Source organism: Suncus etruscus, chromosome 5 (genome assembly GCF_024139225.1).
Source record: "Suncus etruscus isolate mSunEtr1 chromosome 5, mSunEtr1.pri.cur, whole genome shotgun sequence".
Classification (NCBI taxonomy): Eukaryota; Metazoa; Chordata; class Mammalia; order Eulipotyphla; family Soricidae; genus Suncus; species Suncus etruscus.
Genome location: NC_064852.1, coordinates 149,510,985 through 149,535,282, shown reverse-complemented (window position 1 = coordinate 149,535,282; position 24,298 = coordinate 149,510,985). Strand labels below are relative to the sequence as shown.

Below are 24,298 nucleotides of genomic sequence, written 5' to 3'. Positions count from 1 at the left end.
AGCTCTGCTCCCTCACTCAAGCTGAAGACCCCAGAGCAGTCTGCACCCCCTTTGTGTCTATGAGACACAGGACTGGAGGACAAGGTAGGTGAAGAGGGAGAAGAGGACTAATAAGAGGAGAAGGGGAGGAGGGGAGAGCAGAGGAAGAGGAGAATGAGGGAGGGAAAATATCAAAGACATAGAGCTAAAAAAAAAAAAAAGAATGAGGGAGGGAAGGAGAAGAGAGAGAGGGGTGGAGCAGAGAGAGGGGAGGAGGGAGGAAGAAGAGCGAGGAAAAGGGGAGGTGGGAAGGGGGAAGGGGAAGGCAGAGGAAGAGGAGGGGAGAGGGAGGAGGGAGAGAAGAGAAAGGAAGGGGAAAGGGAGAAGGCTCCAGGGAGAGGAGCAGAGGAGCAGAGGAATGAGGCAGAGGAAGGCACACAGGGCCCTGCCTTGAAGGAGGGGCCGGGTCAGGCCTGCAGGGGTTCCTCAAGGTCCTTCCCCCAGTGTCCTCCAAGCCTCTTCAGCCTCCAGCAGGCCTGCTGTGTGTGACCTCAGCCCAGGGGAATGTGGGGGAAATTCAGGGCAGGCCCGATGATGACCGGGTCAGGCAGGCCTGGAGGGAGGTGCAGGGTCAGCTGAGGGGTGACAGAAGGCCACAATCCTCCCTGCCTGTCCCCCTGGCTCCAGGTCACCTCACAGGGCCACTGGCCAGGTGTAGTCTGAGGGTGCCAGTGCCCTTGGGAAGCTGCCTTGCCGAATGGACACCGGCAGGAGAAGCCAGAACTGTTTCCAGGCTGTTCTTTTCCTGCTGCGAGGGTCAGCCCCAAACAGGGCTGCCAGCATTATCCCTGGCTTCTCTTCCAGAACCCTCTGCCTTCCACTTCTAAGGTGGATCAAAACCCACCCAGGGGCCCAGTCAGGCAGATCAGATGAGAAATCATCGGACTGGACTGGGAGGGCTCAGAGGGAAACTGCTAGTGGTTTTGCTTCGGGCGGATCTAGCCTCACACACTCTTTGCAACCTGCTTCTTCCAACAAAAGTCCAGCCTTATCTGGGATTCTCATTTCACAGGCTGCCTAGTATTTTATCTGCTAACCCTGCCCTACTTCATTCTTTACCCCTTCTCAGAATGTGTCTCTTCTCTGTTCCTTATCTTCAGGGAGACACTTGGGGAAAGGGCATAGGGGAAGAGGCCTCAAGTGTGTAAGTCAGGCGATTGTGAATACTAATCTGGTTTCAAAACACTGGCGGGGTTCAGAGATAGTACAGCAGGCAGGCTGCTTGTTGTGCTCACAGCCAACCTGGGTTCAATGCTTGGTACCCTAAGTGGTCCCCAAACCCTACCAAGAGCAAGTTCTGAGCCCCGAGGCAGAAATAAGATGTGGGCACCAGGGAATAATAAAAAGTCAAATAAAAATCAAAACAAAACAACTCTTGAGATGTTTTTCAAGCATTTCTCAGACTTAAAGTTTTTTGTTGGGGCCAGAGCGGTGGCACAAACAGTAGGGCCTTTGTCTTGCACGCTAACCTAACGGACTGTAGTTCGATCCCCCAGCATCCCATATGGTCTCCCAAGCCAGGAACAATTTCTGAGCACTTAGCCAGGAGTAACCCCTGAGCATCGTGGGGTGTGGCCCAAAAAGAAAAAAAAATTCCTTCCTTCCTTCCTTCCTTCCTTCCTTCCTTCCTTCCTTCCTTCCTTCCTTCCTTCCTCCTTCCTTCCCTCCTTCCTTCCTTCCGTCCCTCCTTCCCTCCCTCCTTCCTTCCTTCCCTCCCTCCCTCCTTCCTTCCTTCCCTCCCTCCTTCCCTTCTTCCTTCCCTCCCTCCCTCCTTCCTTCCCTCCCTCCCTCCTTTCTTCCCTCCCTCCCTCCTTCCTTCCCTCCCTCCTTCCCTTCTTCCTTCCCTCCCTCCCTCCTTCCTTCCCTCCCTCCCTCCTTTCTTCCCTCCCTCCCTCCTTCCTTCCCTCCCTCCCTTCCTCCTTCCTTCCTTCCCTCTCTCCCTTCCTCCTTCCTTCCTTCCCTCCCTCCCTCCCTCCTTCCTTCCTTCCCTCTCTCCCTCCTTTCTTCCTCCCCTCCCTCCCTCCTTCCTTCCCTCCCTCCCTCCCTCCTTTCTTCCTTCCCTCCTTCCCTCCCTCCCTCCCTCCTTTCTTCCTTCCCTCCCTCCCTCCTTCCTTCCCTCTCTCCCTCCCTCCTTCCTTCCCTCCTTCCTTCCCTCCCTCCATCCTTCCTTCCCTCCCTCCCTTCCTCCCTCCCTACTTCCTTCCCTCTCCCTCCCTACTTTCTTCCCTCTCCCTCCCTCCTTCACTTCCTCCCTCCCTCCTTCCTTCCCTCTCCCTCCCTCCTTCCTTCCCTCCCTCCCTCCTTCCTTCCCTCCCTCCCTCCTTCCTTCCCTCCCTCTCTACTTCCTTCCCTCCCTCCTTCCCTCCTTCTCTCCCTCCCTCCCTCCTTCCTTCCCTCCCTCCCTCTCTCCTTCCTTCCTCCCTCCCTCCCTCCTTCCTTTCTTTCTTTCTTCCCTCCCTCCTCCCCTCCATCCCTTTCTTTTTCCTTTCTTCTCTCCCTCCCTCCCTCCTTCCCTCCCTCCCTCCTTCCTTCCCTCCCTCCCTCCTTCCTTCCCTCCCTCTCTACTTCCTTCCCTCCCTCCTTCCCTCCTTCTCTCCCTCCCTCCCTCCTTCCTTCCCTCCCTCCCTCTCTCCTTCCTTCCTTCCTCCCTCCCTCCCTCCTTCCTTTCTTTCTTTCTTCCCTCCCTCCTCCCCTCCATCCCTTTCTTTTTCCTTTCTTCTCTCCCTCCCTCCCTCCTTCATTCCCTCCCTCCTTTCTTCCCTCCCTTCTTCCTTTCTTCCCTCCCTCCTTCCTTCCCTCCCTCCTTCCTTTCTTCCCTCCCTCCTTCCTTCCTTCCCTCCCTCCTTCCTTCCTTCCCTCCCTCCTTCCTTCCTTCCTTTCTTTCTTCCCTCCCTCCCTCCTTTCTTCCTTTACTCCCTCCCTCCTCCCTTCCCTCCCTCCTTCCTCCCTCCCTCCTTCCTTCCTTCCCTCCCTCCCTCCTTCCTTCCCTCCCTCCGTTTCTCCTTCCTGCCTTCCTTCCCTCCCTCCCTCCTGCCTTCCCTCCCTCTCTCCCTCCTTCCTTCCTTCCCTCCCTCCTTCCTTCCTTTACTCCCTCCCTCCTCCCTTCCCTCCCTCCTTCCTCACTCCCTCCTCCCTTCCTCCTTCCTTCCTTCCCTCCCTCCTTCCCTTCCTCCTTCCTTCCTTCCCTCCCTCCTTCCTTCCTTCCCTCTCTCCCTCCTTCCTTCCTTCTCTCTCTCCCTCCTTCCTTTCTTCCCTCCCTCCCTCCCTCCTTCCTTTACTCCCTCCCTCCTCCCTTCCCTCCCTCCTTCCTCCCTCCCTCCCTTCCTCCTTCCTTCCTTCCCTCCCACCTTCCTTCCTTCCTTCCCTCTCTCCCTTCTTCCTTCCTTCCCTCCCTTCGTCCCTCCTTTCTTTCTTCCTTTCCTCCCTCCCTCCTGCCTTTCTTCCCTCTCTCCCTCCTTCCTTCCTTCCCTCCCTCTCTCCCTCCTTCCTTTCTTTCCTCCCTCCCTCCTTTCTTCCTTCCTTCCTTCCTTCCTTCCTTCCTTCCTTCCTTCCTTCCTTCCTTCCTTCCTTCCTTCCTTCCTTCCTTCCTTCCTTTCTCTTTTCTTTTCTTTTCTAAATATTGGTGTGGGAAGAGGACTTACTCCTGGCTCTGTACTCAGGGATCACTCCTTGAAAGTGCTGTATTGGGGCCAGAGAGATAGCACAGTGGTAAAGCGTTTGCCTTAGACGAAGAAAGACGGTGGTTTAAATCCTGGCGTTCCATATGGTCCCCCCGTGCCTTCCAGGAGAGATTTTTGAGCATAGAGCCAAAAAAAAAAAGTGCTGTTCTATGTTTCTAGGATTTCTCTTTTTGGGTGCATTTAAAAAACTTTCTAGAGGGGCCAGAGCAATTTGCCTTGCATGCTGCTGTCCCAGGTTCAATACCCAGCATCCCATATGGTCCCAGAGGCTGCCAGGAGTGATTCCTGGGTGCAAAGCCAGGAGTAACCCCTTAGCATATCTGGGTTGTGATCTCAAAACAAACCAAAAACAAACCCAACAACAACAAATAAAACCCAAAATTTTAGAAAGCTGGTGCAATAATACACGTGGCTGACCCAGGTTTTATTCTTGGCATTCCATATGGTCCCCACAGATGCCAGGAGTAATTTCTGAGTGCAGAGCTAAGAGTAACCCCTGAGCACTGAGTAAGAAACCCAAACAATAATAATAAAAACACCCTAAAGGGCCTGAATGATAGTACTGTGAGGAGGGTATTTGCCTTGCATGTGACTAACCCAGGTTCGATCCCTGCATCCTATATTGTCTGCTGAGACTCCTAGGAGAGATTCCCAAGTGAGTGAGAGCCAGGAGTAAGTCCTAGCTTGCTGTTAGGTGTGGCACACAAACAAAACAAGCAAAATCCAAAAAAAATGAAACCAAAGAAGAGCATAGGAGACTATGTTCTGCCTCACTGTCAGTGCTCTTAGAAGAACATGCTGTTGGGTTTGCTCTTTGTTCCACTGCTAGCTCTTGTTTTAGGACTGCCCATTCTCCCCATCATGTTCCGTCCCAGGGTACCCAGAGTCTCTTGCATGCCAGAAATGTGCTCTGCCACTTGGGCCACATTTTCACTGCTCTTGGTCCGCTTTCACTTCTTTTTATTTATTTTTGTTTGGGGAGGCACATTCCACAGTGCTCAGGGCATACCCCTATGGGATTCTGGGGATCAAACCCTAGCAGGACACGTGCAATGCAAGCACCCTCCCCATGGAACTCTGGCTCAGAACCCTCTGTCATTTTTTTTTTTTAGCAAAAACAGCCCCCAGTTTACCCCCAGTCTCTTTACAAAGAGATGACACCAAGGCCAGTACAGCTTACTCAAGAGGTGCTCGCAGTCCCCCCACTCCCAATCTATGCATATTCCAGAAGTTCCCCATTAGAATTTGGGAAGCTCCACTCTCAATCCTCCTAGCCAGGATCCGTGAAGCTATAAGAACATGACCCTTCTCTTTCTGTCTCCTTCCGCTCCACTGCCCCCCTCTTTCATCTCCATGGTAACCGGGAAAGTAATGCTGGGGCCGGAAAGATAACTCAAAGGGTCGAGCACAGCCTCTCCAGGCAGGACCCTGAGCACCCCAGGAGTCAACCCAGTGCTGAGTCAGGAGGAGTCTGGGTACCATTAAGTGTGCCTCAAAACTCAAAAAGAAAAAAGCAAAGCCCCAATTCCAGGGTTCCAGGAGGGAGGCCAGAGCTCCCCAGGATGGTGGGTGGTGGAGGGTGGTGTCTCTGAGTCTGCCAACTTTGTGGCACCAATGTTCTAGTGGTCCCTGAGGTGACCCCTAATTTTAGACTTTCTCTCTGACTCTAGCCCATCTGAGCAGGCTTTGGACAGTGTAGATTCGGGTCCAGTACATTGTCTAATTTGCATGCATCAAAAACCTGCTTGGATTGGCTGAGTCAGAGAGGCGGTTGGAGCAGCCTTGCAGTGATTGGTGCAGGATCGAGTTGGAAAATTCGTCTCGTGGCACTATCCAGACGATTTTCATATAGCTGCATATCGAAAGGTTTTTCAGGATATACTCGGCATATAAGACGACCCCTGATTTTCGGTTGACTTTTTTTTTTTTTTCGTTTCAAAAGTTGTCATAGGTGTGCTCTGTGGTATGTAAGTGAGATGTGTGTGTTGGCATGCAGCGTGTGGGGGTGTGCCGAACACACAGAGCAGCAGAGGCAGCTGGAACATGTCCCCTGCCTGACTTCTCTTCTCCCACGTAGCCCACTGACTCCCACATGGGGTGACGGCCTCAAGGGCCTGGGAACAGCAGTCTGCCTGGGTGTCCCTGAGCTGAGGAACCTGAGCGGCCACCCCTGGGCGCGGACTCACAGAGGCCCTTTGTGCCAGGGAAGGGCTTGCCCCCCCTCCCACCTGCACCTCCCCACCCTACAGCTGTACCTCCCTCCTTCCTCACAGTGTGGAACTGAGCCTGCCAGCCTCCAGGAGCCTGAGCTCTGTCACCAGTGACCTCAGGAGCCCCAGGGTAAGCATGGGGCCTGGAGACGGTCCCAGAGCTGGCAGGGACAGGGGCATGCGGGCCTGGTGCAAGGAGGGAGGGAGGAGGCAAGGAAGCCCTTCCCCTCCTCCTGCCAAACCTGGGACCTGCCCCCGCCATGGGCTTGTTGCTGGGGAGACTCACGGACACAAGGGCTCATCCTTATGGGAACTGTTTGCGCTGCTTGAAAATAAGCCAGAAGCCCACGGGACATGGTGCTCAGCACAGCCTTCCAGTTAATCACAAGGTGTTTGAGAGAAACTGGGGCTCCTGGGGGACCTTTCCTGGGCCGTGGGAAAGGAGAATGCACCAGGATAGGGGATTTGGCCTACCCCATTCCCCCTGTGCTAGTCCCCTTCCCAAACAGTCAGAGCACAACACACACACACACACACACACACACACACACACACACACACACACACACACACACACACACACATTGCACTTTCAACCCTCAGAAACCTTTCTCCCCTAAACAAGGCAAGCCAGCTCCAGGGGTCTTCTAGAAATCTTCTATGAACCATGAAAGAGAATCAAACCACTAGGGTATCAGGATGTTTACCTCGCAGGCTGCGGACCCCACTTTGATCCCCAGCACTGCCAGGAGTCACCATTGAGTATGGCTGGATGTGGTCCAATTACCATATTCCTTTCCTATCCGCAGAAAACAATGAACTCAAGTGCTAGAGCACTTGGTCAGCATGGGGAGGTCCCCAAGTTTTTCCCCTGGCACCATATACCCCTGTCCCTCAGATAGGTGACTCCAGTGTGGATCTTACAGTTGGGTACAAGCAATGTATCCTCAAGTTACACTGCTGCATTGGGCATTGCCACAGAGGTCTTAAGATTCTGAGCACTGCTAGGGAGCGAGTCTCTCTCCATTCTCCCACCCTTGTCCCCGCCATATAAAAGGTTACTACTACTGGCTGCCCCAATGGCCTAATGGATAAGGCACTGGCCTCCTAAGTCAGGGACTGTGGGTTCGAGTCCCATCTGGGGTAAGGTCTACCTAGGGCTTGCCTTTTTGAGTAGATTTGAATCTGCCTCCAAAAGAAAGTGGGAAATACATTATTATTATATTGGGGCCAGAGAGATAGCGTGGAGGTAGGGCATTTGCCTTGCATGCAGAAGGACGGTGGTTCGAATCCTGGCATCCCATATGGTCCCCTGAGCCTGCCAGGAGCGATTTCTGAGTGTAGAGCTAGGAGTAACCCCTAAGAGCAGCTGGGTGTGACCCCCCCAAAAAAAGGGTTACTATGGGGCTAGAGAGAGTACAAAGGGCTGTCAAGAAGGCTTTGCATATGAGAGGTTGGGTTCCTGAGTTCTATTCCCAGCACTACAAGAAATAAGATGTGTGAGTAGTCTTTGAGTAAGCGAGGTATGAACTAAACCTCCCCCTCCCCCAAAGTGTATGTGTGTGTGCAGGGAATTCACAGTTACTGTTTTTGGATGTTGGGGTGTTCTTGTCTCTACTCCACAGGCATCAGGCAATGTCTCACCTTTACTGCAAAGAGGCCATGACCAACTTCGGAGGGATGAGTGTGGATGGAGACCTTGATTTCTGGCTCTTTTGCCCTTTGTGTGGCAGCGGGACTAGCTTGGAAAGTCATCCACTTCCCAGAGGCTTTCCAGTCAATTGTCACCTTACCTGTTGTTGTTACACAGCTGGAAGGGCCTTCTTGGCCAATCCCTGCTGGTAGCCAGACCACCACTTCACATGGAGAATCTTCTCCAGTATGTCCTCTATACCAGAGATTTAGCTCAGTAGTATAGGGCATGGGGGCATGCAGGAGACCTGGGTTTGAGCCCTAGCATGGCCAAAAACAAAACAAAAAAACAAACAAAATAAATAAATAAATAAAATGGGAAGCAATGAGGTTGTGAGTAATCATGTTGTTGGAGCTGGAGCGATAGCACAGCGGTAGGGTGTTTGCCTTGAACACAGCTGACCCAAGATGGACCTTGGTTCGATCCCCAGTGTCCCATATGGTCCCTCAAGCCAGGAGTGATTTCTGAATACAGAGCCAGGAGCAACCCCTGAGCATTACCAGGTGTGGCCCCAAAACAAAATTAAACAAAACAAAAAAATAATCATGTTGGGGCCAGAGCAATATAGCAAAGGCATTTGCATTGCATGCAGCTGACCCGGATTTAGTCCTCAGCATCCCATATGGTTCCCTGAGCCCTACAAGGTACAACCACTGAGCACAGAGCCAGAAATAACCCCTATGCAATTCAAGTGTGGCACCAAAACAAACAAACAAAAAGAAAGACAACAACAAAAATGAAAGAAAGAAAAAGAAGAGGGCACAAGTGTTGGTGAAGCTGCTGAGACTACACTGGATTTCTGTTTGTGTTTGGGCCACATGCTGCAGTGTGGAGAATATGGGGTGGGCTTGGGATTGGAGGTTTACTTCCAGCTTGGGGACCAGGGCTCAAACCAGCAAGCAAAACAGGTGCTCAGCTCACTAAGCTATCTCTCTGGCCCCCAACCTGGGTTCCAGATGAGTTTACTCACTAATGTTTCAGGCTAGGGAGATGTACAATCCCTGGGCCCCCAAGATCATGATGAGTATTTCTGGGATGGTTCCTGGCATTTTGACAGAAGCAATATTATGACGCAAGTAGCCAGCAACATGTTGAGAAACTCCAAGGGGAACCATGATTGTAGCTCAGAAGCAAGAGCGCCCAACCCTGCTAACTGCTGGCCTGATGCAGCTACAACATCCCTGGAATGCATATCCCATGAGACAATGGGATTGTTGGTTGTAGCATGATGATTCAATAAAAGATTTAATTTTATTAAAAAATAAAATTTGGGGGGGGGGCAGAGAGATAGCATGGAGGTAAGGCGTTTGCCTTTCATGCAGAAGGTTGGTCGGTGGTTTGAATCCCAGAATCCCATATGGTCCCCCGAGCCTGCCAGGAGCGATTTCTGAGATTAGAGCCAGGAATAACCTCTGAGCGCTGTCGGGTGTGACCCAAAAACCAATAAAATAAAATAAAATAAAATAAAATAAAATAAAATAAAATAAAATAAAATAAAATAAATTTTGAGTAATTAAACAAAATAAAACAACTTCCCAGGACCAGAAAGTGATGATCTAGAGAGGATAGGTACCTGTTTGCATGCAAATAGCCCCTCAGAATATAGCCCGAAATAAAAACAAAAACAGGAGAGTGATAGCACAGTGGGGAGTGAGTTTGCACGCTGCTGACCTAGATTTAATCCTTGGCAATCTATATGGTCCTCTGAGCCTGCCAGGAGTGATTTCTGAGCACAAAGCCAAGAGTAACCCCTGAGTGCTGCTAGGTGTGGCCCAAAAACAAACAAAATGGGTGTGTATGACTTCTCCCAACCCCTAGAATCCTCTGTTTAAGGCAGAGCCTGGCCACTCCTCCCCATTGGGGAATGTGATCTTGGGGAGAGGGTTCAAATGTGCTGGCACAAGGGGCTTGGTTGCAGGAAGCTCAGGTTTGCTCAACAACTCTCCAAGGTCCCCTGAGCACTGCTGGGACTGATCCCTGAACGTAGAGACATGTCACCTGCCCCAGTACCACCAAGTGTGGCCCCCAAACCAACAAGAACAAGTACAGATAAAGCTGTTGGAGGAAGTGAGGCCGGGTTCTGACCGTGAGGACTGGAGACAGGGCTCTGTGGTCCGTGGGAACACATGGGCACACAGCACGGGCCAACAGAGATGTGGAGGCTACAGCTAGCAGTAGAGGAAACCAAGGATCCAACCCCCAGAAGCCCAGGAGAACTGCTGAAACCTGAATTGGAGTTTTGGGGATCTTTGAGTTGGGGTGGGGCATGTGTTTTGGTCACTCCTAATGGTGCTCAGGGCTTAGTCCTGGCTCTGCACTCAGGAATCACTCCTGGCAGTGCTTGGAAGACCATATGGGTGGCTGGGATCAAACCAAGATTGGCCAATTGCAGTAAGCATGCTCTCTCTCTCTCTCTCTCTCTCTCTCTCTCTCTCTCTCTCTCTCTCTCTCTCTCTCTCTCTCTCTCTCTCTCGCCCATTGGCTGGCTTCTCAGTCTGTAACCTCCCTCCCGCGGCTCTTTTTTCCATCTTTGCTGGCTTAGTGTCCACTGGGCTACAAGTTGCTCAGGTGCAAAGGACAGTCCTTGCTCCTGCTCAGAGAGTGTCTAAGGGCTCCTGGGAACCAGCCTGAACTAGGCAGCATTGTCCAGGACCTGGGTCCCACCCACCTTACCCCACCCCAGGGGCAGGAGGGCAGGGTCTGGTTTGAGTGGAGTCTTGGGGTCACAGTTCATGTGGGGGATGAAGGTGGGGCACTCCAAACATAAACTTTGCATTTTCCCCCCAACTCCTCCATTTGACTCACAGGAAGGAGTCCCTATAAATGTCTTGCAACACCGCCCGGATAAAAGCAGTTGGCGGCTCAAACATATCTGGTATCTGGGCGAAGGCCGTGGCTGCCACTGATTAGGTCTCAGATGGACTCTTTATCGGTGCCCTGGTGCCCTCGCAGCCTGAACCCCACCACTGCGGAGGAGCCTAATAGTACTGCTATTCAATTTCTCCCTTTTAGATAGGTCAGCTTTACTTCAGAGCTTGGGGGATGGGTGGGGGGAAGCTCTTTGTTCTTTTAGGTTGATCTTGGGGGGGGGGGTGTGTAGGCAGTGAACCAGAACTGGCTGTGCTCAGAGTTGACTCCTGGCTCCATGCTTGGGGATGACTTCTGGCAGTGTTCAGCATTTGTGATGCTAGGGATTAAAACTGGGTTGGCAGGTGCAACCTTAACCCCTGTGCAAGCTTTCTGGTCCCAGAGTTGGATTGATCTTCCTTCCTCCCTCCCTCCCTCACTTCCTTCCTTCCATCCTTCCTCCCTCCCTCCCTTCCTTCCTCCTTCCTTCCTTCCTTCCTTCCTTCCTTCCTTCCTTCCTTCCTTCCTTCCTTCCTTCCTTCCTTCCTTCCTTCCTTCCTTCCTCCCTCCCTCCCTCCCTTTTTCCTTCCTTCCTTCCTTCTTTCCTTCCTCCCTCCCTCCCTCCCTCCCTCCCTCCCTCCCTCCCTTCCTTCCTTCCTTCCTTCCTTCCTTCCTTCCTTCCTTCCTTCCTTCCTTCCTTCCTTCCTTCCTTCCTTCCTTCCTTCCTTCCTTCCACTTATAGGATGCCTGAGAATGAACCTGGACTTGCTAAAAGCAAGATAAGCACCCTCTTCACTCTATTCTCTCTGGCCCAAGGATTAATTTCCTTGATCCTGGTTTTACCTGGATTTGGAGACACTCAGAGAAGACAGGATGTGATGCCATGGTGACAGGCAGGAAAACTTGGTCACATCCTCAGCACCCATACCAACACAAAAGTCAAGATGAATTCAATAATGTAAAGAACATCGTTCCCCCAAGAGTTCCAAAGCTAATAATGTTCCCAGCTGCTGAGCCCTCACTGCCCAGTTCTTCAAGGAGGCAGGTAACAGAGGCTCGAAGAGGACCCAGAGAGAGTTGACCCAGAGGCAAAGCCACATTTCCACACACAGACACTCTCCTTCCCTATGGTGTGTGGTGATGGGCTTAAGTTTAGTGCTGGGAGGTGGAGCTCATATAGTGGGTAAGTCATCTGCCATGCATGCAGGCGACAAGGGTTCCTCAGCACCACGTAGGGTCCCCTGAGTCCTGTCAGGAATGATCCCTGAGCACAAAGCCAGAAGTAAGCCCTGAGCACCCCCGGGTGTAATCCAACCCATGCCCAGTGAGAAGATCAGAGCTTTCGAGAACAACCAGATGTGCCAGCAGAGCCTGGTGTCTGGGATAGAGACTGGACAAAGGACAGAGGGACAGGTGTGTCTAGCTCAGGTCAGTTTCATCTCCAGTCCTTGATGCCTCAGAAAGTGCTAGAATTTATTTATTTTATTTTATTTTGGTTTTTGGGTCACACCCGGCAGTGCCCAGGGGTTATTCCTGGCTCTATGCTCAGAAATTGCTCCTGGCAGGCTTGGGGGACCATATGGGATGCTGGGATTTGAACCACCGTCCTTGCTCAGGGGCCATGCTAATCTTGTCTGTATCGTTTCAATTTTAGTATATGTGCTGCTGAAGCGAGCACTCGAACCACCATCCTTATACATGCAAGGCAAACACCCTATCTCCATGCTATCTCTCTGGCCCTAGAAAGTGCTAGAATTTAGCTTAATCCCAACAAGTTCATCTCCTAATAGGATAACTCACTCCCAAGAGACCTGGTTCCCCTAAAGCAGGGGTCTCAAACTCAATTTACCTGGGGGCCGCAGGAGGTAAAGTCAGGGTGAGGCAGGGCCGCATAAGGGATTTCACACACAAAAAAAGGTCCTCAAACGTCATTATTAACAGTTTTAATTATTTCTTCTGAACATGAATAGAACATTGAGTGAAGATCATGAACAGTTCTTCTGAACATGAAATCTTTTACTATTCCTTGCCAGAGACTTGACAGCACTTCTTCTCACAAATCTGAACCACATTTGGCTTTAGAAAGGAAGCAGTTGAGACCCTCAGTATGGCTTGAAACTGATCATCATTAAGTCTAGACCTTTGACTTATTGAAGTTCAATGTGGAGAATAACTTTTCACACAAATATGTGCTCCCAAAAAGGCACATGGTGCGCTTGAACATTCGGGAAAGCTCAGGGAAGCTGGGGGCAATTCTCTCAAAAATTGCCCACTCATGTCTGCTTTTCCACTAATCTCCCTGAACTTGGCTTTGAGATCAGAGTTGCATTGCAGGTCAATGAGCTCCATTTGAAGCACAGGAGGGGCATCTTGCACATCAAAGGAAAAGGGGTCCACAAAAATTTGGAAAGTGGCTCTGTGCTTTTTTTTTTTTTTTTTTTTTTTTGGTTTTTGGGCCACACCCTGTGACGCTCAGGGGTTACTCCTGGATATGTGCTCAGAAGTTGCTCCTGGCTTCTTGGGGGACCATATGGGACGCAGGGGGATCGAACCGTGGTCCGTCCTAGGCTAGCGCAGGCAAGGCAGGCACCTTACCTCCAGCGCCACCGCCCGGCCCCATAGGATTATTTATTTATTTATTTTTGGTTTTTGGGTCACACCCGGCAGCGCTCAGGGGTTACTCCTGGCTCTAAGCTCAGAATTCGCTCCTGGCAGGCTCAGGGGACCATATGGGATGCTGGGATTCGAACCACCATCCTTCTGCATGAAAGGCAAACGCCTTACCTTCATGCTATCTCGTTGGTCCCTCTCTGTGCTTTTTGAAGCTTGCAAATCTGTGATCAAATTCCTTCTCTAGCTTAAAAATAGCATCAACAGGGCCCGGAGAGATAGCACAGCGGTGTTTGCCTTGCAAGCAGCCGATCCAGAACCAAAGGTGGTTGGTTCGAATCCCGGTGTCCCATATGGTCCCCCGTGCCTGCCAGGAGCTATTTCTGAGCAGACAGCCAGGAGTAACCCCTGAGCACCGCCGGGTGTGGCCCAAAAACAAAAACAAAAACAAAAAAAAAAAAAAAATAGCATCAACATATTTCTCACCACTGAATGGCATGTCTGCATCCACAAGTTCCTTGCATGCTGGGAAATGGCAAAGGTTTGTCTGAGAGAGCTGGGATTTCCATAACACAAGTTTTGTGGAGAATGCTCTCACGTTGTCATAGGCAGCACTGACAAGCTGCCCCGGGCCTTATAACATCTTGTTTAGTGCATTCAGCTTATGTGTGATGTCAACAAGAAAAGCTAAGTCCATGAGCCATTTGTGATCACTCAACTCAGAAACAGCATTCCCATCCTTCTCCATGAAGGATTTCACTTCTCTCAACTCAAAAAATCTTTTCAGGACATTTCTCCTGCTGAGCCAAGGTACCTCGGTGAAATAGAGCACATCTCCATATTCTGACTCCATTTCCTCTAAAAAAGCACGGAAACTCCTGTGCTTTAAGCCCCTGGATCTGATTTGGTTGATGCATTTCACAACAACAGACATCACATTGTCACACGGCAGGCATTTAATGCAAAGGGCCTGCTGATGGATAATGCAGTGAAGAGCAATGACCTCTATACCCTCCTTTTCAAGTTTTTTTTTGAACAAGTGCCACCAGCTCATTTTTCCTCCCTGTCATCTATGGCGCTCCATCGGTTATTATTCCAACAAACCTCTTCCATGGCAAACCTGCATTCTCAATGGCATCACACAGGTGCAGAAATATCTCATTAGCGGTGGTCTGGCCATGCATTGGAATTGTTGCGAGCAGCTCCTCTGTCAATTCAAAATTGCAATCAACACCACGGACATAAATTGTGAGCTGTGCAGAGTCTTATATCTGTGCCCTGGTTAACAGCAACTGAGTATGCATCAAAACATTTGGCTTTCTCACACAGTTGATGATAAATGTCACTTGACATGTCAGAAATGTGCTCTGCCACAGTGTTGGCAGAAAGGCTGATTTTGCTAAACTGACCTTTTTCAGACAGATAATACTTGCAGCCTGTAACATGCATTTTTAAACAAACTCCCCTTCTGTGAATGGTTTCCCTGCCTTAGCAATCATCTCACTAACCATGTAACTAGCTTCGACTGATGCAACATTCTCTTTGGTTGCTTTCTTGAAGAAATCTTGTTGCCTCATTAGACATGCTTTCAAGACTGGCAACCCGCTTGGCTCTCTCATTTCCTTGATATTTTGCACATTCCTCAGCATGTTTAGTTGAATAATGGCATTTCAAGTTGTATTCCTTATGCACTGCAATTTTCTCTGAGCAAATAAGACATGTGGGGATGCCCCATGCTCAACAAAGAAATACTGCATCTCCCACTTTTCCTGAAACTGTGCTCGTCATCAATCTTTCTCTTCACTGCAGGCTTTGATGAAGTCATGATGAAGGTATGACAAAATCTAATTCTGTAATAAACTTTTCTCCCTTAGGCCTCCGATAATGCAAGGGACAGTGGGCAGGAGCAGCGGAAATGACGCCTGCGCTAGGTGCACAGTACTCGCGATTATTCGCTTACCGAATATTCGCAATAAAAAATCGCATTAGTAAGGAAAAAATCGCAAAATATGGCATTAAACATTTGCATACCCCCAACGGAACTACTCGGGGTATGTGAATGTTTCATGTGATTTTTTCTTACTAATGCGATTTTTATTGCAATTATTCGGTAAGTGAATATTTGCAAATACTGCGATATTTGAAGGCCGGCTGCAGGCCACAAAATGTTGTACGGACGGCTGCAAATGGCCCGCGGGCCGCGAGTTTGAGACCCTTGCCCTAAAGGTATCATGATAGAGCCAGCACAATAGCACAGTAGATAGAGTGTTTGCTTTGCACATGGCTGACCTGGATTTAATCCCCAGCATCACATATAGTCCCATGAGCCTGCCAGGAGTAATTCCTGAGCCCAGAGCCAGGAGTACGGTAATCCTAAAAATAAAATAATAAATAAAAGCATCATGGGAAGAATTTCACAGCTACTGGGTTTGTTAGGGAGAAAGACTTTGTCAGGCACAACCCAGAATTTCTAACTTTTTGGATATGAATGTAGATTTCACAAGGGCACAGGTGTCTGAGTTCCAAGGGCTGGGCAGACACACCACAGGCACATGCATCGCGTCCCCTCTCTACTCAGCTTCCACCAGAGAAGGGGCAAAGGCTTTTCCTCATACCCTGAGAGTGGACATAAAGGACAAACTGGGTGGGTGCAGGCTGGATTGAGACTTCAAGCTAAAATCAGGCTCAGGAACTGCCCCCTTCCCCCCTTCTCTCTACACCATGAGGCTCTGGGATATAGCAAACACAAAACAGGAAAGGAAAGACCCCAAATGAAATGGGCAGGCCAAGTGGGGGCAGAGAGGGCAGAAGTCACAGTGAATTTGCTTCCCCTGAGCTCCACCAAAATCAAGTAGCAGTGATTCAAGAATCAAATAATTAACGATGGGGCTGGATGGAGGTGGATGGCATCCCAGGCCACGTGGCTCTGCAACCCCCATCCAGCCGGCGGGTCCCAGGCCCAGGTGATGTTGAATCAAATAATTAATAATTGAGCTGGATGGAGATGGATGGTGAAGGATTTCTCTCTGCCACCCCAGGCCACGTGGCTCCGCAACCCCCATCCAGCCGTGATGTAGAATCAAATAATTAAGGATGGTTCTGGATGGCAATGGATGGAGGTGGATGCCATCCCAGGCCATGTGGCTCCGCAACCCCCATCCAGCCGGCGGGTCCCAGGCCCAGGTGAACGGCGGAATCACTCATCCAGAGACAGGCATCAGGAAGCATCAGCTTTATTCATACCCTATCCACCACATGTGTGGCCTCTATCCTAACCTTTCAAGCATTCAGCCATTCTTAGCTAGCCCTGCGTTTTAACTCCTTTCAGCCATCTTCCTTTGACCTCCATCCTGGTCAAAGACCAAAAGAGGTAAAGACCCTAAAGCCCGAGAGCCCAGCAGGGCAAAACCCCTAATCTTCTCGCTCAAAGGCTATCTACCTATTCCAAGACCCCTCCCAGGAATGGGCGGGGTCTTGCAGGTAAGGTCACACCTAATATTCAGTTCCCAAGACCCCTCCCAGAAATGGGCGGGTCTCAGATAGGTACACCTACAAGTGATGAAACCAGGGGCCTCTGGGAGCAGAGAAAACTGACCCACACAAAGCCATGAAGGTGGCAGCATATGAGGCTGCATGCTTTTGGAAGGTGGGAGAGCCAGGGACAGACTTGCCTTGCATACGTCAGCCAGAGGTTCCATCCTTGGCATCACATAGAGTCTCCTGGGCACCACCAGGAGAGATCCCCAAGCACAGAGCCAGGAGGAATCTCACAGCCACTGGGATACTTTTTTGGGGGGAAGGGGAAGGGCATAACTGGCAGTGTTCAGGGTTTACTTCCTGGATCTGTGCTCAGAATTCACTCCTGGAAGGCTTGGGGGACCATTCTGGATGCTCGGGATCGAAACACCCTACATATTGTGCTATTGCTCAGGTCCTCCACTGGGATTCTTGAAGAAAAAGTTTTGTAACAGAGCACAGCCCAGAATTCCTTTTTTTTTTTTATTTTGGTATAAACACAGATTTCCACATGGGCACAGATGTCTGAGTTCTGGGGGCTGGACAGACACATCACAGGCCACTTTGGGGGAGTTTCGTGTATTAACCACTCACTCTCTGCTTTGCTTCCACCAGCTAAGAAAGGAGCAAAGGTTCTCTCTTCCTGCAGCAGTGGGAGTGGATGAGGAGGCCTGCTAGGGGTAACCCCCCAAAACAAGATTAAAAATAAAAAGATGGAAAAATAAATAAAAATATAGGCCTATAGGGCAGCTGACCAAGATTCAATCCCTAATACCATATGGTCCTTGAAGCACTGCCAGGAGTGATAGATTCCTGAGTACATAGAGCCAGATTAATCCATGTGTATTGCCAGGTGTGGACCAAAACCAAACCCAAACAGCAAAACACATACATAAAAACATTCAAAACTGGGCCAGAGCAATAGCACAGTAAGTAAGGCGTTTGCCTTGCACACGGCCGATCCGGGACAGACCCGGGTTTGATTCCGGGCATCCCATATGGTCTCCTGAGCCTGCCAGGAGCAACCCCTACGCTCCGCTGGATGTGGCCCCAAAACCAAAATAAATAAAATAAAACAAAACAAAATAAATAACCTTCAAAAGACAAAGAAAGAGGAATGAGAAGAACTTTCCAAAAGAAGGTGGCAGAGGGGCCGATCGACCAGCTATGGGAATTCAGTTCTCCAAACCTGGAGAGTTTGAAGTGGAAGTTGTGTTCAGGTTGAGGGAGTGGGGGTGGAGAATGGACCCGTTTGTGGCTTAGATATCCGGCCACAGCCCTCCTGCACCTGGCCTCCCTTCTCTGGGTAACCCCCAGCAGTCCACACACTTCCCCGAAGGGGCCCTACACCCCGGATGTTCTGCCTTCTCACTCACACTTTCCGTGCCAAAGCTTGGCCACGTGTCTGCCCGTGGAGTCAAAGGCTGTGACTTTACACCGCGTCCCAGAGCCACAAAATTAGACCCCTGACTTTCCTGGAGCTGTTATTTTACTCTTCCACAGAGACCTGCCACTCAGGGCTTCCCAGAAGGCAGCCTGCCTGCTATTTGGGGTTGGTTGAGGGGGTAGAGAAAGGGGCCACGCACCCCTGTGCAGGGAAGGGCGCTTGGGGCTACATGAGTTTGTACCGAGGTCAATGGAGCAAGAAGCCAAGCTGTATGGGGGAATCACTCCAGACTTTCTGGGCAGACTGTCAGGGGTAGGTCTCGCTCAGCAGAGCCTCTGCCAGCAAGATGAGACCCAGACACTGGCCGCCCCCCTTCCCCCGCTTGCACCTCCCCACCCTGCCCGCCCACCAGCCTGGGCTGGCATCCCTTGCTGAGCTGTGGCTTTGGCAGGCTGAGCGAGGCAAATCCCGGAAAGAGAAGCCTGGAATCATTCCAAGGGAGGGCAGCGGGACAGCTGGGGGTGCCTCCTGGGGGCAGCTGGGGGGGGGTGTGCTGGGATGGAGATGGAGGAAAACCAAGCACCTGCGGACTTAGGGGAGGGGGAAACTCTGCCTGGTTTCCTCGCTGCTCTCCCCTGTGCTGATTCAATAAGATCCCAGCAAAGGCTTTGTTGGAGATACCTTGATAAAATAAGCCCCCAATGAATGCCACTTGGGGTGGGGGGCAGAGTAAGGCCTGATTCAGTGTAAAGAACTCTTCACAGGATCCCTTCCTTCCTTCCTTTTTTTTTTGAAGGGGGCACACCCAAGCCCTGCCCAGGGGTTCCTCCTGGTTCTGTGCTCAGGAATCCTTCCAGGCAGGCTCCGGGGACCATAGGGGATGCCAAGTATCTAACGAACCAGGCCTATCCCGGGTCAGCCATGTGCAAACACCCTACCTACCGCCATGCTATCTCTCTGGCCCACCCTTCCTTCCTTTTCTCTGAGCTTTGGGGTCTAAACTCAAGCTCCAAACAGATCAGGGCAGCCAAGGCAGGGGGTGGGAGGGCTCCTTCCTATCTTGTGCTGGCCCCAACTACCTTCTTAACTCTCGGAGGTGCAGGAGCCCTATATCTCTACATATGCATTCTTTGGGGGGGGGGGGGGCTTCAGAGTTACCCTCAGCCTCCAGTGGGAGATGGGGAATGACTCTTCGTCCAGAAAACCCCTTTCTCCAGTGCCAAGATAAAACTGGCAAACAACACAAGTGGCGTGTGTGTGTGTGTGTGTGTGTGTGTGTGTGTGTGTGTGTGTGTGTGTGTGTGTCTTTATTTCCCTTCCACCCCCACCCATTAGCCTTGGGGCTATTCCAGCAGGGCCTCCCCTTCCACACCCCCTGCCTGTGTGGGAGTGAAACTGCCACCACACTTGGGGGGCGGGGGTCCAGCATGTGGCTGATGGCTCCAGGCTTCCTCCAGGCCCGTCAGCTCCTCCGGAGGGCGTTTTTTGGGGGCCCCTCCACCCAAGTCCCCTCTTTCTGTGACTTCCTGTAAAAAGGCTCCTCTGATCCCCACCCACCTCCTCGCAGCTGCAGCAGCGGAAAGTGTTGACTCAGAGGGCAGGCGGAGGCCAGCTCTGATGTCAGCGGGGAGCAGGGCTGGGGGGGAGAGGGCAGGTGGGAGAGCCCCACGGGGATTGAGGGGGTGTGGGGCTGCCCGCGGGAGTGTGAGTCATGCTGTATCTGCTGCCCCGTGGTGCAGGCTCCAGCTCCTGCTGAGTCATGAGAAAGGGGGGGCGGGATGCATGGCGTGGGGTCCCCTGAAGCTGGTGAGCCGGAAAGAAACGCTCAGCTGCAGCCTCTGGCTAGACGCAGGATCCCCTGAGATTTCCACGGTCTCCAGCAGGGACATGGGGGGCTGGGGGCGGCAAAGAGCAGCTCATAAGCCCAGGGGTCCCTGAGGTCTTACTTTTCCTTCCAGTTAGACTTGGGGGCACTCTTCTTGCCGGCCAGCGAGGTTGCACCAGCCCCCAAAACTGCTGTTTGGGGGAAGAAACCATGTTGCTGCTGGCCTGTCCAGGTTCCTTACTTTGGTGTCTCATCCCAGTGGAGGAATTTCTCCACCCACTCACCCCCAACTCAGTGCTGGGGTGCCTCCCCAGACCATGCATGGAGATCCTGCCTGCCTGCAGAATCTGCTCAGCCCCTGGCTAGATCTTTCCTTTTCCAGAAAGCTGACTGCCAGGCTTCGTAGCACACAAGGAAAGGCGGGAGCAGAGGGAGCTAAAGAACCTTCCAGAAGGACATGATGAGCACACAGGCCTTCACTAAGATTGCACCCTGCCCTGGAACCTATTCACAATCTACAGAAATATGAGACTGGAGAAATGGGATTCTAGACCAGGAAGCCTCCAACCCCCACACCAACACCCGTGTGTGCCTTTCTGCATCTAAGGTCTGACCAGGCAGGTTATCTGCCACTGCAGATGGGGTGGAGTGGTACAACCACATCTGGTTTCAGGAGTCCTGGTAGAGTTGGCATTGCCATTAGCACCTGGCCCCTCGTGAAATAGGTGGCAAGAATGGGTTTCTGGGGCTGGAGCTATGGTGCAAGTAGTAGGGTGTTTGCCTTGCACGCGCTAACCTAGGATGGACAGCAGTTTGATCCCCCGGCATCCCCCAAGCCAGGAGCGATTTCTGAACGCATAGCAGGGAGTAACCCCTGAGCGTCATGGGATGTGCCCCTCCCCCCAAAAAAAAGAAAGGGTTTCTGGATATTCAAGGATTATCACAGCAGGAGAGGAGGGGATGTTCTGGGCATGGTAGTGAGAAGGGATGGCACAGTCTGACTCTAGGCCCATAACAAGGAGCCTCCCAGCTTGGCCCTGCAGCCTCGGGTGGGGTGGGGTGTCCAGTCCCTGCCCCCAGGCAGCCAGCCCTGCCAAGTTCCCTTGCACATGGATTCTTTCCAGGAATTCCACAGCCCAGCCTGGCAGGCAGCGGGAAAGTTCAAGACGAATCTCCTGCAAACCCTATTTTGCTCTGATTGCAACTCCTTTTCCTAGCCCGTCCTTGGATCTGTCTCACAAGGCTGACTGTACCTCCTCGGTCGAATTTCCCAACCCCGGACCATGCCATGCTATGCCTGCCATGCTATGGAGTTTAGTGGGCCGCGCTTATGAAAACAGCCTTATTACTTCACTCTCAGGAACCTCCGGTCGGTGGTCGGGGTGGAGTGGAGCAGGGTGGGAAGCGGCAAAGGAAGTGTGGGGGGTCGGTGGGGGGCTGCCAAGGTGGGTCCTTCTAGCTTTTGAACCCCCAAACTCCTGGGGGGGGGATTCGCCTCCATCCTTCCTTCTCCTCTTCACCAGCTCAAGCCTTTCCAACAGAGGCGCAGACATAAGTTGATCTTGGACTCGGAGAGAGTTGGGGCTCTAACGTGTAAGGGGGTTTGTTTAGGAGGGTATGTATGCTGGGAATGCGCCTCTCTTTGACTCCTGCCGGGAAGAGAAGAAGAAAACAAGGCAAGGAGCGCCTTTGGCCAGACAGTGGCCGCAAGATGCCCTTGGATCTTGAAGAGGTGGGGGAATGAATCTACCGAGGAAATCACCCCAATCCCTGTCCCCCCACTCCGGGTCGCAAAACACGCTCTCAGAGGCGAATCTGCATGATGTTTCCCCCCCCTTTTAAAACCCTGGGAGTGGGGGCTGCGGAACAAGAGGGGGTCCCCGGGGGGACAGACAAAGCTGGCAGACAAAGCAGCACGTGCTCCAGCCCGACTGAGCTTTTTCTTGGCCCCTCCTGAGCCTTCTTCGGGCCCCCCAAGGGCCAGCCAGCCAGGCCAGCTCTTTCCTGCAGGCCCCGCGCGCACCCCACTTCCTAAGCGGGAAGAGTCTAGGCTGGCCCGGGTGTGACAGAGGCTGGATCGGCGGGATCAGCTTCGCCTGCTGAAGCCCAGGCGGGCTGCGGGGGGACGCCGCAACCCCGTCCTCCTTTCCTTTCTCCTTCCCTCCCTCTTGCAAGCCGGGCTGCAATGGCACAGCCTCCAGGGCTGGAGGAGGAGGAGCGCGTTTCCCGCCTCCGATCTCCCCCACTTACCCCCCAGGGAACCCAGCCTCCACCCGCACCCCTGCCCGGACCCCGCGCCCGCCGGTCACGTCTCCCCACCCGACTCCAAAGTCCGCCCCGGCCCGCCCCGGGGAGACCGGGCGTCTGGAGGCGGGCCCGAGGCCGCCCCCGGCTCTTCCCCCCCGGGCGAGGCTGCCGCACCCACCTTCGGCCGCCGCCCTCCTCCGGGGCGGGAGCTGCGCGCGGGGAGGCCCGGCCGGGGAAGCCGCCAAGCCTCGCCTCCGCCCCGGACGCCCGCCCGGCCCAGTTGCCGGGGAGAAGCGCCGCCGTCGCCACCTGCCGAAGGGCTCGCAGGGAGAAGGACTGCTGGAAGTGCCAAGGAAAAACGGGTCATCAGGGCCCGAGAGAGGGCACGGCGGTAGGGCGTTTGCTTTGCACGCAGCCGAGACCCAGGGTGGACGGTGGTTCGAATCCCGGCATGCCCTGAAAGGCTAGGAGCGATTTCTGAGCACAGAGCCAGGAGTAGCCCCTGAGCGTCGCCGGGTATGACACTTCCCCCCCCCCCCCACCCCAAATCATCAGGCTCTTTACAAACCGAATTCTAAGGGCTTGGGATATAGTCCAGCGGGTCAACTGGTTTTTATTTCACCGGGTTCGATCTCCAGCGCTACAGACTTCTGTCTCCCCCAGAGGTAAGGCCTACAGTGTGATGTCCGCACATAGGGCCAGAGATAAGCCCTGCCCCAACAGGGGTCAGTGAGAATGTACAGTGGGTAGGGCATTTGCTTTGCAAGTGGTGGACACTCCCCCCCCACCCGGGTTCAATGCTAGGCATCCCATATGGTCCCCAGAATATCGCCTAGGAATGATTCCTGAGTTAAGAGTCAGCCCGACCATGGAAAGATGAGGCTCAGAAACCAACCCAACCAACCAAAGGAGGGATTCCTGAGCCTTGCAAGGAAGTTTGAAGATGTGGAGAAAAAAGATCCTCTCGTATCACACTTGGCCAGATGCGTTTGCTTGCTCTGTGAGTGCAGCTGTCCTCCTTCCTTCAGGTCCTTCTTGGGTGTCTGGAAAGCTCTGGCAGAGTTCCAGGTGCTCAAAAGCCATTGCTCTTCCTTCCCCACGTGGGCTCCTGCCGTCCTCGCTTAAGAGTTTTCAACCATGTCAAAGGGGAGAGAGACAGAGGAACAGAGAAAGAGGAGACAGACAGACAGACAGACACACACACACACACAGACAGAGAAATAGAGAAAGAGGAGACAGACAGACACACAGACAGACACACAGACACACAGACACACACACGCACACACACACACACACACACACACACACACACACACACACACACACACAGAAACAGAGAAGTAAAATCCCTGCTCCAGAAGAAGGTGGGGGGTGGTGGGAGGTGGGAGGGAAAAGAGTAGCAGGGAGGGTCAGGGGAAAACTGGGTATTATTGGCAGGAAATGTGCACTGGTGAAGTTTGCTGTACATTGTATGGCTGTACCTCAACCATGAACACCTTTATCTGTGAAAAAATAAAACTGTAAATATGAACGAACAACCCTGTAACCATGGTGTTTAAATAATAAAAAAAAAAAAGAGTCGTGGTTTTCAGTCGTTGCTTCCTTCCCCCCCTATGTAAGAGACTGAGGATAAAACAATCCATTCATTCACCAATTAGGACACCCCCCCCCCTACACACAGAAGGTAGCCCTAATAGTGTCCAGCTAATCAAACACCACCGTGGAAAGTCCAGCCCTTCACACCCCCGACTGCACACACCGGGTCCGAGAGTTCTGACCACCCTCTCCACATTTTGAATTCGGGGCCGCCTTTGCGCACCACCAGTTGTGACTTTGGGGCTCACCCGAGGGGAAGTGGCTGGCTGGGGACAGGGGGTGGGCGGCGGGGACTGGCTGTAGGGGTGGGGTGCAGGGGGAGACTGCGGTTGGCCTGGGACTTGGCTGCGCCCCCGCCGCCGACGCCTCCAGCTAACCTCGAGCCAGCCAGCTCCGGGCTCTTGGCCAGGGCTCCCAGCTGGGGATTTGGAAGGGCAGCGGCTCCCCCCTGCACGGCCCCTCCTGCCCGGGGCCTTCTGAGTGTGCCAAGGGGCAGGGGGGGCAGAGGCGGGCGAGGCTGGGGACGGGCGTGCCCAGGCCCTCGAGCCCCCCAGCCCGCGCCCAGCTCTCGGGGTGCGGCTTCCAGGCCAGACGCCCCCGCCCGCCTCCTCCGGGCCCGCCGGGCCTGACTCAGCGGGGGCAGGT

The 24,298-nt window shown here is 52.7% G+C and overlaps 2 non-coding genes across 2 annotated transcripts; one reads left to right on the top strand and one right to left on the bottom strand.

Moving 5' to 3' along the window:
- Positions 1-7,002: 7,002 nt before the first annotated feature.
- TRNAR-CCU (transfer RNA arginine (anticodon CCU)) lies at positions 7,003-7,075 on the top strand. The gene has a single exon. It is a non-coding gene; the product is annotated as a tRNA-Arg (tRNA).
- Positions 7,076-12,042: 4,967 nt separating this feature from the next.
- Positions 12,043-12,147, bottom strand: LOC126009858 (U6 spliceosomal RNA). The gene has a single exon (XR_007496040.1). It is a non-coding gene; the product is annotated as a U6 spliceosomal RNA (small nuclear RNA).
- Positions 12,148-24,298: the final 12,151 nt, after the last annotated feature.